The sequence below is a fragment of the Chenopodium album genome, chromosome 1 (assembly GCF_948465745.1).
Source record: "Chenopodium album chromosome 1, dcCheAlbu1.1, whole genome shotgun sequence".
In the NCBI taxonomy this organism is placed as follows: Eukaryota; Viridiplantae; Streptophyta; class Magnoliopsida; order Caryophyllales; family Amaranthaceae; genus Chenopodium; species Chenopodium album.
Genome location: NC_137834.1, coordinates 14,957,817 through 14,972,273, shown reverse-complemented (window position 1 = coordinate 14,972,273; position 14,457 = coordinate 14,957,817). Strand labels below are relative to the sequence as shown.

Below are 14,457 nucleotides of genomic sequence, written 5' to 3'. Positions count from 1 at the left end.
TGGAGGGTCCAAATTATTTAATCCCATTCCTAAACCAATTAGGATTAATTGGAAGCTTCTATAATTTTCTAAAAGATCTTAATTATCCGTTTTGAAAAGATAAGATTAAAGAGTTTGAAATTGAATAAAACTCCTTTTTTTGAAAGTCCTAATTTTATTCAAATTGAAAGACATTCAAAGATAGAAAGATATTAATTTCGTCCATCATAGTTTTTATCCAAATTTTTTATGGTTGGATAGCCCTTGAAATTATCTTTCCAATGATACATTATAATATCAATTCCGAGCTATAACGGAAAAGATATGAATAAAATGTCAAACTCTATCCAAAACTGATACCTTCTCACTATTTCGGCTATATCTTTTGTTCCACAAAATATTTTAATCTGATTTTACTTGGGTTAGAAAGTAGACTTCAATATATTTCCAACGATATCTTATTCATCTTATTCCGATTTTTGGATCAAAAGATATGATAAAAACAAAAACCGTAAAAACTGCAGTCTATCGAGTTTTATTCCGATTTAATTCGGATCTTATCTTAATTTTTCGACCCTTCTTTTTTCTCTATAAATAGAGGTCATATCTCCCCTTTTTTCAAACATCAACAAGTTTGATCATCACATAATTCTCTTCTCCCTCTTTAGCCTAAACACTAGCCATCTTATTCTCTCATAATACTTCCCCTAAGCGCTCCAAGGAGTTCATACAATACCCAAAGTTCTATATACTTAAACCAAAGCGTGAAAGGTAGAATTAACTGAGGGTTTGGACCAAATTAACTCTACTTTTAATTTAATTTAATTTCCATTTTATTTATATTTTTATTGAAGTTACTAAAAGTTTATTCATGATGTAGCAATTCATGGAAATGCGGAAAGTGAGTAATTAATTCACTTGATTACTCTTATTATTTTATATTGCTAGTATCATGATTAGGGTTATTTTATATTTGATTTCACTAACGCTATTATTGTTAAATTGCTTCCAATATTAATATTTATCCTATTATTATTGTTATGATTACCATATTGCATGTTCAAAGGGAATATGTAATTCAAAATCACGCCTAATAAGATAATTTGGACAACCGGTTTAGGTTCCTTTTTAATCTTGTTAATTAATTCAAGTGATCACAATAATTTAGAATTATATGTTGCATTAATATTCAACCAATTTAGCTTAATAATAGTTTGGAGCAAATTGAATATTTTGTTTGTATGCCTTTGAGATCGCAGGAATCATTTTTCACTTTAAGAATCGAGTAGAGGCCAATACGGGCGAATGTGACTCCATGATTCACTTCGTACCATCATCCCCGATCCTCCTTTCGTGGTTCCGAACCATATGGAGTTAGTAATCTCATAGATTATGAATGGGGTGTAACCTTCACGGGTCAATCGTTGTTGCCTATCGTTGTCCCTTATTCGTGGTTGCCTTTTATGATCCGTGAACGGTTTACAAGTTCCTTAAAAACTTGTTGGCGGCTCCCTACTTTATTTGTCCCTAATCGTTGTCCCTAATCGTAATTTCAATTCCCACTTCCTATGAGTGCGAAGCATATTCACCACATGCTTTAACGTAGGCGCACTTTGAGCGACGCCTACGATACCTAATAGTTGAGATTAATAAAAGTGAATTGATCAAATTTGATAAATAAACTCAATTTCTTTTATATTATTAATTACTGGATATTAATTTGTAATTTTTAATATTAGGGATAAAAAAGTCTTTCAACATTGCATCCAAAAGCTACTCCAGTTAGTTTTTTCATTATGTTGGTTTAAAAGCAAAATTTTCACCAATTAACTAAAAATTCATCAACAATATATATATATATATATATATATATATATATATATATATATATGCACGGTTTGTTAGTATTTTTTAAAAAAATATTTTTCATATTTATGTGATTAAAATTGTTATTATATTAGTTTCAAAATATTAGATAAAATTCCTAATCTCAAAAGATAATATTTTGTATTTAATTAATTTAAACTTTAAAATTTCATTCGTCAATTTTTCTTAAGCGACATTTGAATTATTTAATTGTAAAAGAAATTAAGAATATCTTATTTAATTGGCTACAACTTAAAATTATTATCCTACATGGCGTGCTAAGAAAATTAAATCCTACATGACCACTACAAAAATAAAAGCTTTTTAGCAACTAAGTTTGGCAACAAATTTTTAAAATGTTGCTAAATAGCAATGAATCTAAATTTTTTCATTGCCTAATTAAAAGCGACATTTTATGCTTAAGTTTTTAATAAACAATGGCTACATATTTTTGATTTGTTGCTTTTAAAAACAAATTGTCTTACTAGTTGTTACTAGACGACATCATATTTTTCTCTTGTTGCCAAATAGTAACAAACTATGACTACAAATATTTTATTTGTATTGATTTAGAAACAAACAAATACAATGAATTTTTGAATTGTTTCCATTAGAAACAAGTCTTCTAAATTATTGTTGCTAATTGATAACGCATTATTTTGTTTGTTGCCATTGGAAACGAGTTGTGTTACATATTGTTGTTAACTTATATGTAAGCCACTTTTTGCTGTAATGTATAAAATTATTTGTTGCTAAAATGACATCAAATAGAGACTGTAATGTAAGTTGGCAACGAATGCACCAAAAACAGTAACAATCATGGAAACTATATTTAAATTGATGCAATATTGCAACAAAATTGCTTTGCAACTGGTTTCCAAAATCCCATGGCAACAAGCCTTTTAGCAACAACAAATTTTTGTTTCCAACTCGTTGCTAAATAGAGTTGGCAACGAATTTTTGGTGAATAGCAACAAATTTTAGTTGATGCTATATTGATTTTTTTTTGTAGTGGACAATCTAAAAACTCAGGGAAAAAAACTCTCCTTTATATATATATATCTCAAAAACATATAAAGTTTACAACCTGTAGAAAATTAGTGGGTAGCCGAGGTAAAATATGGGACCCCACTCCTCTAACTATAGAAAAGCCGATTATTATTATTATAGCCGAGGTACAATATGGGACCCCACTCCTCTAACTATAGAAAAGCCTATTATTATTATTATTATTATTATTATTATTATTATTATTATTATTATTATTATTATTATTATTATTATTATTATTATTATTATTATTATTATTATTATTATGTTATTATTATTACTGTTATTATTATTATCATCTCAAAAACAAAAAGTCATACAACCTACAATAAATTAGTGGGAAGTCGAGATACAATCTGGGCCCCCACTCCTCTAGCTATAGCAAAGCCTACCCTAGTAAAAATATGAGCTGCAGCAGGTGCCCCAATGCCTTGCGTCGTCGAGAACCTATGAATTCACTTAAGCAACGCAACAACCTCCTTCTCTAATTCACCAAACGAAGAAAAGGAGAAGGGAATGAACCCATATCCAATCGCCTGACAACGAGCCTCATACTTAACCCGCTTCCGATGAGCTGCATCAGCCACAACCCGTCCAGGAATAAAGTCAGATAGCCCTGACTGTGTTAAAGGAGAAGATCCTGTCAAATCTACACAGACATCGCGACCACGATCCTAAGAATAAAGTAACACATCAGCAGGTCTGAGGGCCTCGTCGTTCCCTCCAGACAACCCAATGTCAACCTCTTTCCTTGCTGAAATCCTAGAACGATAGCAAACATCTACTAGGGTATCCCGAACAACATTATGTCTATGTTTAATACCCACGATACCAGCACACGACACCGCATGATCGCCAAAAATATCCCCTGAAAAAACCCTCGAACAAGCAGAGCACGGTGTCGAGGCAGAGAACAACGGAACACCCAATCGGTAGCATAACACACATCGGTAAGTCTTTGCGTTCATAGTCTGACCCAATCCTGAAATAGGAACAGCCCAAAGCTAAGCAGACGTGTGATCTCCTTGTTGAGATTTCCACAATGCTGATAGACGAGGGGATAATGAAAAGGTGGATTCTGCAGAATCGGTAATCTTCGTGAAATATATATCTGCCAATTTCTTCATGAGTTTCGGGGTAGCGACCTCACTAGGATTACTTAAAAAATCAGACTCCACCACGCCGTTAAACAGACCCAAAGCGTCTTCAAAAGCTCGACCATGACCAACAATGTCAGCATGTTGTAGAAGCTTTGTCTGCAACCCAGTAGACTGTAACCGAGAAGCAAGAAAAGCATAATGCCGAACATCACCTGCAGAATAAACACCAAGCCCTCCAAACACAAATGGTAAAGTTGCAAGCCGCCACTGGCAATCGCCAAACCCAGGTCCTGAGGCAGTAACAATACGCTCCAAAGAAGATCAAAGAGCCCCGTCAAAAGTGCGCTGAGCCGCCTCAAAAGTACTAGGGGGACATGTACGCAATGCAAAGTAGAGTTTAGAAACTCCGGTACAAGCCCTAAGTAACAATAGCTCACACTGAGGATCATCCAGCGTAGAAACCTTATCCATAAGCGCATTGGTCTTGGTCACCCTATGCATCACAAGCTCACTACTAAAACCAGAATCAGAACTAGCAGGACCACCAAGCAACTTAACACCACGCGAAGGTCGAGCAATGTTAGGTGGAAAGATACCCAGAAGCCTGCTTCGGGGGTCTTCTGTAGGCCAGAAAACTTCAGTTTTGTCCACGTTAAGATGTAACCCAAAACGAGGCCCTTCCTCCATAATCAGCTGCAAAATCTTCCCCACCACCAATGTGTCACCAATAATAGTGCCGTCATCTAAATACCAAGCTTGAAGACATACATCAAAAATATCTCTGATTTTACACACCAAGGGTTGTAATACCAAAGCAAAAAGCAGAGGATCAAGGGGATCACCCTGCTGCACCCCCTGAGATGACCATAAGGTGTGGTCCCCATAATACAATCTGGCTGGATTAGAGTAGCAGAATTCAACCCACCGCGAAGTACCCGGACAACGACGACGAACTTCACGTAACATGACCGCACGATCAACTATATTGAAGGCATTACGAAAATCCACCAACAACATTGAAAGACCAACATCAAAACCACGAACCTCAAGTAATCGATTCACAGCATGAAGAATGGCCTCACCGCCTGAAGAAACCCCAACGCCAAATTGAAGACCATCAAAGTAGCTTCCCAAAGACTGTCCAACCATAACAGCACCGACTTTCGAAACCAGACGCCGCCAAACGGTACCCACAGCTATAGGACGAATTCCACCATTATTATTATTATTATTATTATTATTATTATTATTATTATTTATTATTATTATTATTATTATTATTTTTTATTATTATTATTCTTATCATCATCATCATTATCATCATCATCATCATCATCATCATTATTTATTATTTATTATTTATTATTTATTTTTAATATATTTCAGATTAGATTATAAAAAAATAAGTTTAAATTAGACAAGATGAGAATCCATAAAATCTGACATACTTTTTTTTAGGGCATAAAATCTAACACACTTTATCGTTTTATGTGTTTTTTTTATCACTAAATTTCTTTAATGTCATAATTTGAAAACTATGAAAATTATATATCTCCAATGGTGAGACTCAACTTTGAGTAATGAAATACAAAATGATTTATTTTTTACCTCCAATGTTGATACCCAACCCACTTCTCAATTTAGCAACTCATGTGAAGTCTAATTTTTCAATGGTGAGACTTTTTAAAATATACTAATGACACTTTCAATTTATGGCCCACCAAATCAGATTATAATTTTTTTAAGAAAAAATAAATAAAATTAAAACTTAAATAAATTACAAAACATATTATAATATTGATAAGGGCCCCATGTCTTTATTTAAGTTTTACTTTTTTTTTTTTTTTTTTTTTTTTTTTTTTTTTAATCTTACAATATTTGATATTAAAAATAAATGGATTTGGTGAACCAAATTGAAAGTGACATTTGTATATTTTGGAGAGTCTTACCATTGGGAAATTAGGCTTCACATGAGTTGCTAAATTGAGAAGTGAGTATGGTATTACCATTTGAGGTAAAAAAACAACTCATTTTGTATTTCAATACTCAAATTTGAGTCTCACCATTGAAGATGGTCTTAGCAACTTTCTTTTGGAGTTGCTAAGTTTAGATACCAACTTATTGCCATCCTTTGCAAAAAAATACCCCCTCTATTATAAAAAAAACTCACTCAAGTCTCACCATTGGAGAGGGTCTTACAAATCTAACAAACCTTACTTGAAATATTTTTTCATTACAGATTATTGTACCCTTAAAGTCTTCAAATCAAAAAATTAGATCACATCAGATCAAAACATATCAAATTAGATTAGGTGGCAAAAACAAAGTGAAGTAAATTATCCCTAAGTCTCCGGCAATACATTGATGGACTGACTATCAGTTGAAGCAAATAGAGAGTGGCATTGAAGAAAAGGGAGGTTGGGATAGTTGTAAATGTGATTGAACAGTCCAATGCAGTATGCCAGTAGTGGGGTTCAATTTCATAGCTAAAACTAGAAGAAGAAGTAGTCATGAAATTAAAAAATTAAAAAACATCTGAAAGTCTGACAAATAGGTAGAGGTAAATTAGCTGCAGAATTGAAATAAGAAGGGATTGGTAGGTGAAGTTTAAAGACACTGACCACACTATGTCTTAGTGTCTTATACCGCCATAACTTAATCATACCTACCATAAAACTTGCTCTATAAAGGGTTACATAACCTTAACATTGATGTAGCTATTTGCCTATGTATGGTATTTATGTCTCTAATTTAATTTGTTGCATAGTATTACTATGGGAGCTACATATACATTATGCATTTACTACATTTACATAAGTAATGCACTATGTTAATTGTGCACTCTGCACCAACACCGCCCTTTCCCCTTGTGCGGTGCATGTACATCTGCTAGCATATGCAATTAGCATATGCATCATGTGTCCTTATGATTGCGCCTCTATAAATGCCCGTACGTGCGTAGTTTGTAGCGAACCTTGTGTTTAGATATGATCTTATCAAACACCACATGTGAATGTATCATATTGATAAAAGAAAAATTGAAAGTTAATGGTATCTGAATAAGTGCTTCAATTTAGCTTTTAAAAGTTAAGATTGTTCACATATCAACTTTGACTTGATTTTAGACTATTATATAGAAAAACAAAATGTTATTAAAAGTTTTGTTAAAATAGTCATAATGTATATATCCATAATATCAACATCATATTATTTTTGTCCATAGAGAATGAAATATATATATTTTTTTTATAAAAGATAGAGAATGAAGTGTTATGCCTTAATACGTATTTTCATAGGGTATGAGTTACTCTTCTCATTTCATTGTCATATCTCTTCACATGATGATGGATGCAATCCAAACTTACTCAATATGAATATTAATGCGTACTAATTTATAAGATTGAAGTACTTTTTTCGTAACTAGTGAAGAACAATTTTGTAAGAATGAGAGGAGATGAAACAAGCACACTCTTATTTCTTATGTAGTCTAGTGCTATCTAGAACTACTTGAAGATAGCTCAATAGCTCATCAGTCATCATTTTCTTACTTTAGATAGTATATCATCTCACCTTCTCCAAATTCTAAGTGTTGGTTAGTAACCAAGTATTAGCACTTAAGTTCCTGCAAAATTTTAGTACTAGTACTCAATTTCTTAGCAGCTACACTCCGGTACTACCCACATAGCTCTATCTAAACAGTCTAAATTAAAATCCTTCCTATCCTCAACAAGATTTAGAAGGCAATTTCCCTGTTCACCTTAATTATAATTAAAAAATAGACAAAGCAAAAGTCGATAATAAGAGGTAAAATTATATATGTGGTATGCATATTGTAATCTCAATTCTTATCTTAAATAATATTTGTACAATTCATCAGGATAAATCAGAAATATGGTAGTGTCTCTTAGGCTGCATTCCTATAATGCAATGTCGATGGATATTACAGAGAATTCGACTAAGATACATTATATCACAATATTGCAGAGGCAAAAGTTTGAGCACTAAATTGCGTGCCAAAATGCAGGATGATCGCTTCTATCATCTAGAAGAACCAAGACCCATAGTTGCACTCCTTACGGCGACTTTAATTGCAGCTATAACACCAAGCTGCCTCAATTCTGGGTTCAATGTTTGTCCATCTTGATTTATACAATCTTCCATATGAACCTCGACAAAGTATGCTACCTGAAAAGAGTGAAAACCGCAACGATTGAGATGTACAATGAAACCTTTAATCGCAACAAAGGAAGATAGAGGATTACAACAAATTAACAATATGCCACTTCAACTAGCAAACGTGGTGTAGACTAGCTGCACAATGTTGCATGCAAGTGAAAAAAACACATAGAATTTTCATTCCTTCAGCGTCATTTAAGCACAATATTGAGATCCCATAACATTTTCTATTCCCAAGTTCAATTGGATGAGCAAGACTCCAAAAGCAGTCCTTGTACTTAACGAGATGTAGTAGTTAGGGTGCAACATTTGAACCACGGTAACATAGAGTACTAAACAAACATTAGATAAACAGGTAACAACCTTTTGCAAAGCATTGCTCCGTAAAACTGAATGACAAGTCATGTATTATACACCAAGTGACAAGTCTGTAGGCCAAGGGGTCTTAAAACTAAAGTGGCTGGCATAATTGACGCATAGGTCAAGGGTGATAATCTGCAAGAGAACACAGTAAGAGCTAGGTGTTCTGCAAGCAATTGAGAAGCTTGAAGGAACTGAAAGCACTATTTTTTTCGTAGAGTGGAAATACACATTCTATTATTCAAATAAGACTTGAATGTCCCACAAAGAAAGGTTTATATATCAACAATCAGCTTGTAGTTGATGAATGAAAAAATAAATAAAAGAAGTTGAAGTCTCAGACAGCTACTAGGATATTCAACATATCATGAAGTGTCCATAGGCCACTTTCTATAACCTACGCCAACCTAACAGAAAAACCCACAGCCATGTAAAACTAACTTCCCAAAACAAGAACATGCTTTATAGAGTGGGCTTAAAACTTCCCAACCTTTTCTTCCAAAGACCATTACTATGATCTCAGGACCTTGAATTGAAGATGAATATGGTTTTGCATTTGATAACTTTGGAAGGGAAAGTTTCATGCATGATATGCATCCAGATGCAGCTGAAGTGAATGCAACAGTATATCGCCCGTCTCATAAATTTTTTTAAGAAAAAGGCATTGACTTGATTACCACACAAAAGAAAAAAATAAATTACAAAGCTTTAAATTACCTTTCCCGAAGCATTTCGTACAGGTGATAAATGAAGTAGATTCCAGAATGGAGTCGTGTCTTTTCTGAAAAGTAAACCAACCAACAAGATTATCTTACTGTCTCAAAAATCTAGAGAAGCTATTTATCAAGAATTTAAACTGCTGTACTATACTAATTAAAATACTAACCTACAATCTAGGATTCGGGCTATGCATGGCTTGCCATTCTGAATGCACTCATATATCTGCACAAAAATTGGTACCGGTAATTCTACTCAGTTCCAAATTCAAGGATTGGGGGGGGGGACAAGCTGAAAGGCGTGATTGAATGATTGATAGTTTGATACGTCAATAAACAAAAGGCAGCAAAACTAAAAATAAAGAAACCTGGTCCTATGAGGAAATACCTGCAACAAGGTGGATGAATTTGTTTTAGAGCCACTTAAGAATCTATGCTTGCGGCCCAACACTTCATGTCTATCATAGCCTACAGGACAACAATCAGATTATTCAAGTTCCTATTAATCAAAAAACATTTAAGTCATTAATTGCTTAATTAGCATGTAAGAAAGGTGATTATTGGGTGGACAGATGATCATATATAATTTGATATCATATTGGATGAGAATGTTCCTTAACATAATATTGGATGAGAATATTACATAGACAACTACTCCCCCGGAATTTCCATAAATAATCTTCACATATTCCACAAAAATATTCAAGTTACTCAAAATAGAAAGCTCACCCACACAACCCATGTGATTTGAAACCCTCCACTAACTCTCTCTCTCTTATATTTCCTTTGTTCTTTTTTACATGCCCTGTTTCATTTATTACGCTTGCCAACATATAATCTATCAAGAACTTTATGAGTAATTATCAATGAGTAAAAATTATAAAAATTAGATATTGTTGTAATATTTATTGAGACGATTCCAACAAGATCCTACATAACTATATTTTATTCTTACATATAAATCATAAAAGACAGTAAAAGACGAGGATGTAAATAGTTTGAGAGTCAAACTAAGTCAAATAAAAAAGAAGGGAGGAAGTATTCTACTTCATGCCAGTCCTTTTACCCTCTATTATTCTTTTAAGAAATGTTTCTTATATTTATTCTTAATCCCCCACATCTACCAATAAAACTACCCCATCCTATTATATTCTCTTCATCATTTTGTAATCCTGGTCTAGTTTGACATAGATAAACCTGAATTTTAGAAGCCTCCTGCTCTTTTAACTAAAATCTACGCTTATGCAGAATTTTCCGCCAGTTCCCTCTCATCTCAGTAGTTTGAATTTTCAAGGGAAGGCCATTTGAACTCCCAACTAGCACCAACAAAAGAAAAGCATAAAGGGCAGATTAACCTTAACCAAGAGCCACCATATGTGATTCAAATATGAGTCAGAGCAGGAAGAGAGAACTCTACAGATTAAAGTGTTTTGTTTCGAGTCTTGCTCATTGTCTTACATTTAGACTAGATATTAAAATATGGACACGATAAAAGAAAAATCCAAAGTTTTTAGAAAACATGAGAGTAATAGGGAATCATAACCCACCAGTTAGTTTCAAGAATGCTTCACTTGCATAAATAATGGGCATGCTCGGTAAAAGCGGATCAATTCTGAAAGCCAATGAAAAATTTTAATCAGATATAAACCCTATTCAAAAAATTGATCCATAACAAGTGGCAACAAATAAAAATCTTAACAACTCACAATACAAAGCTTTGTTTAATTCTACCAAGAGATGTTAGTAAGGCAGAATTTAAAATGCTCTGCCCCTCCACACAGCAACTCTTCTCAGAAATAGATTTGCCCCGTAATGCACAGTAATGAGTTAGCACAGACAAAATATTGCTAATAGACGTAGTAGCTTTTTGCTTATCAAGCTCACTTGCTTCACAAAGTTCCTCAGCCTCTATTCCTGTCAAGCACAATATAACAATAACACCTTAGAAGTTAGAAGCCAATCAAGCCATATATGAACCAAATTAAATACAGCACAACGAATGCTTGATGCAGACATAAATTAAATCAAGGTTGTTTCAGATAAAATGAATATGAACATCATTATGAAAAATAACAATGCTTAGCTCACTAGCTCATAAGCTTAGGGACTACTCTGTAGTTTATAAAGGTCAAACAGTAGAGCAAACATTGTTCAATTTACCCACATCATGGCTATCAAAGAGAAGCTTCCAAAAATGCAAAATTGAGATAAAGACGACAGAATTACTGCAAAGCAACTCCAAAAATCTATACTAATTTCCACGTCCCAGTCCAAATCAGAATATAGTAATGCTTCAAAATACTGAGAATATGATATGCATTTAGTTAGCACAATGTAAAAAGATATAAGAGCTGCCAAAGCACCATAGTGACATACACATTCTAATGTCATATGCACACATTAAGAACTGACCAAACAAGCACAAGCTTTAAGCATTCCACGGTTGTAATCACTTAATGTGGTTAAAAATCTTACCAATGAATAAGCTCCTATACAAGCAGACTTGAGATGAATTAAATGATGCAATCAAACTAGCAAAACAAAGCAATAAGGATATCTTTGGTGGCAATTTCTTACCTACATCCAAGTCAAAAATGAATCAAATGTGGCGCTATGACTCAATTCAGACACAGAATCCGAGCACACCTCTCTCCTACAAGACTTGAGCAAAAATTCACGCGACTTAACCCCATCTTCACATAAGCAAAAATCACTCCTACCATGTCCACTCCCCGAACGCAATGGCTTCCTCGAAATTGGGACTTGAACATCCACAAAATGGATTACCCTTCCATCCTCCCCACTAAAAACCGGACTCATACAAAACAAAATCCAAAAGGGTGTCCCATTTTTATGATAATTCAACAAACTAACTTGAATTGCTCGTTCTTCTCGAATCGCCTCTCGAATTTCCATCACTGTCCCCCTATTAGTCCCTTTCCCTTGAAACATTCTCCCATTTCTCCCAATCACCTCATCTCTAGAATATCCAAACATCTCTAAAAGCCCCTGGCTTGCAAACACAATAGGGTTCCCAGAAATACAAGGATCAGTTAAAGTAAAATCACAGGGCAATTCATCTAAAGCTTCATAAACCCAATTTGAGTTATGGGCATCAACAGATTGTTTAATTACTAGTTCCAATTGTGATTCCATAACCCTATCCCTTCTTTTCTTACAATGGTGCAACAATCCAATCCCATCAGTCAACTTAACCAAGCAATATCTTACCACCAAATTCTGTTACATAGTACAACAACAGCATATTCAATGCATTAATACCAATAAATTAAATGGGGTCAGTTACATGAACCAACCATAAAATCTCTAATTGTTGTTTACCAAAAAAAAAAAAATGTTAAAGAGTTGTTCAATCAACAAAAAAATAACTACTCCTAACTTAAACAAACAAATACAAGTATATATTTAATCAACTAAAAAATTAAGAAGATTGACACAATAATAATATTTTTGATTTATTATTATAAAACACAAAGATTGAAAGGGTATACCTTTTATTAAACTCCCTTTGTAAGGATGGTGTGAAGTTTAAAGTGAAAAATATGGACTCATGATTAGTGGAATTGAAAATATCTTATTAAATATGTGGATTTCAACAAGTAATACAAGTATTAGATACCTGTAAAACAAACAATTGCTTCTAGTTCATCAATATGGAAAGGAAAATTCAAAACTTATTTTAATGATTGAGAGAGAGAAAAAGAGATGAAGACTTTCGTTTTCTTATGAAATTGATGTAGAAATATTTATATCACATGTAAAAAAATTAAACGAAAAGAAATATATGGTGAAATATTTATTCAAAATCATTAAAGAAAAAATAAAGTTTATATGTGATTCACCTGGAGGGGAAAATTGTGGACCAAAGTTAAAGTTGGTGATGCTTGAATGTGGAAGTGTTCTTGGGACTCATATAGTGTGATGTTTATTTTGGTAACATTAATGGCATTTGGATTAGGCTGATGCAGATCTGAGTAAGCTATTTTCGATTATGTAACGAAACAAATATCAATTATGAGCCACCTAAGGATAAAGTAGAGAGAGATATGTTAGTGATTTAATCCTTAATTAACCTTATAATATAGCCTTAAAATTTATTGATTGTTCTCTTTGGCAGTAGTTAGGTTCCGTTCAGTATCACTATCAATTTATTATTTCATCTATTTCTAAATAATTTGATAAATCAAATATGGCACAAGTGTCAATGCATTAGTATTACCTTAAATATATACCCCATCTATATTTAAAAGATTAATCCTTTTGGCATAATTTTTGTCCCAAAATGTTCATCTAATTTGTTTTAAAATACCCTCCAATTTTACAATAATATTTTTGCAAAATTAGTTTCCCCATCTAAATTTTGTTTTTTTTAATGTACTTTTATTACTTTTTTTTTATTTTTTATTTTTTTTATTTTAAATCTCATGTAAATTTGTCTTTTCAATGTATTTTTATTAATTTCCCTTTACATTTAGGAAAATTTAATTCTAATAATTCAACTTTTGTCCGGTTTTTTTTTTATTAACCCAACCTTTTGAATAATCACCAATAATCCAAGCTTTGGGGGTGTTTTATTTTATTAAGCCAAGATGATCGGTAAACTTTTCATCTTGTAATTTTTTTAAAATATTTTTTTCTTTCACAATTTTTTTTTAAAAAATAAATAGATTAAAAAAATAAAAAAGTTCCCATGCCAACCATCTTACCCCCAACGGAAGGCCGAAAGCCACCCCCTCTTATTTTTTGGGTTTCAAGAGGGGGTGAGTTTTGCGATACCAGATTTCTCAATTTCAAGGGGTTTTACGGTGCTAGAGTTCTCAATTTCAAGAAGGTGAGAATTTTTGGGTTATAGATCCGATTGGTGGTTTAATTATCTGGGTCATGGGTTGGGGTATCAAGTTAATTGGGGTTTTCGGGTTGGGGATTCAAGAAGAGGGAGGGTGGTCATAAAATCGATCTATTGGAGTGGAATGGGAAGGGAGGTTAGAAAAGACTGGGGACGATCGGTCGGGTCGAAAAATCGATCTACGTCTCATAGTTTTTGGGATTTGTGGTGGTGAAGGATGGCGTTGTGGGTTGTGTGGTTGCTGGCGTTGTAGGTTATGGTGCGTGTGTTTGTAGTTATTGGTGGAGTTGTGTGGGTGAAGGTTAGTGATTTGAGGTGGTGGAGGTTAAGAAGGCTGCCAGGG

General features: G+C 33.4%; 1 pseudogene across 1 annotated transcript; it reads right to left on the bottom strand.

Moving 5' to 3' along the window:
• Positions 1 to 7,795: 7,795 nt before the first annotated feature.
• Positions 7,796 to 13,291, bottom strand: LOC145566571 (protein TWIN LOV 1-like; annotated as a pseudogene). The gene is made up of 9 exons (XR_014095455.1): positions 13,111 to 13,291; positions 12,760 to 12,887; positions 11,825 to 12,487; positions 10,954 to 11,161; positions 10,795 to 10,859; positions 9,636 to 9,715; positions 9,418 to 9,473; positions 9,249 to 9,312; positions 7,796 to 8,180 (listed from the first exon to the last, which is right to left on the bottom strand). The product of XR_014095455.1 is annotated as a protein TWIN LOV 1-like (transcript).
• Positions 13,292 to 14,457: the final 1,166 nt, after the last annotated feature.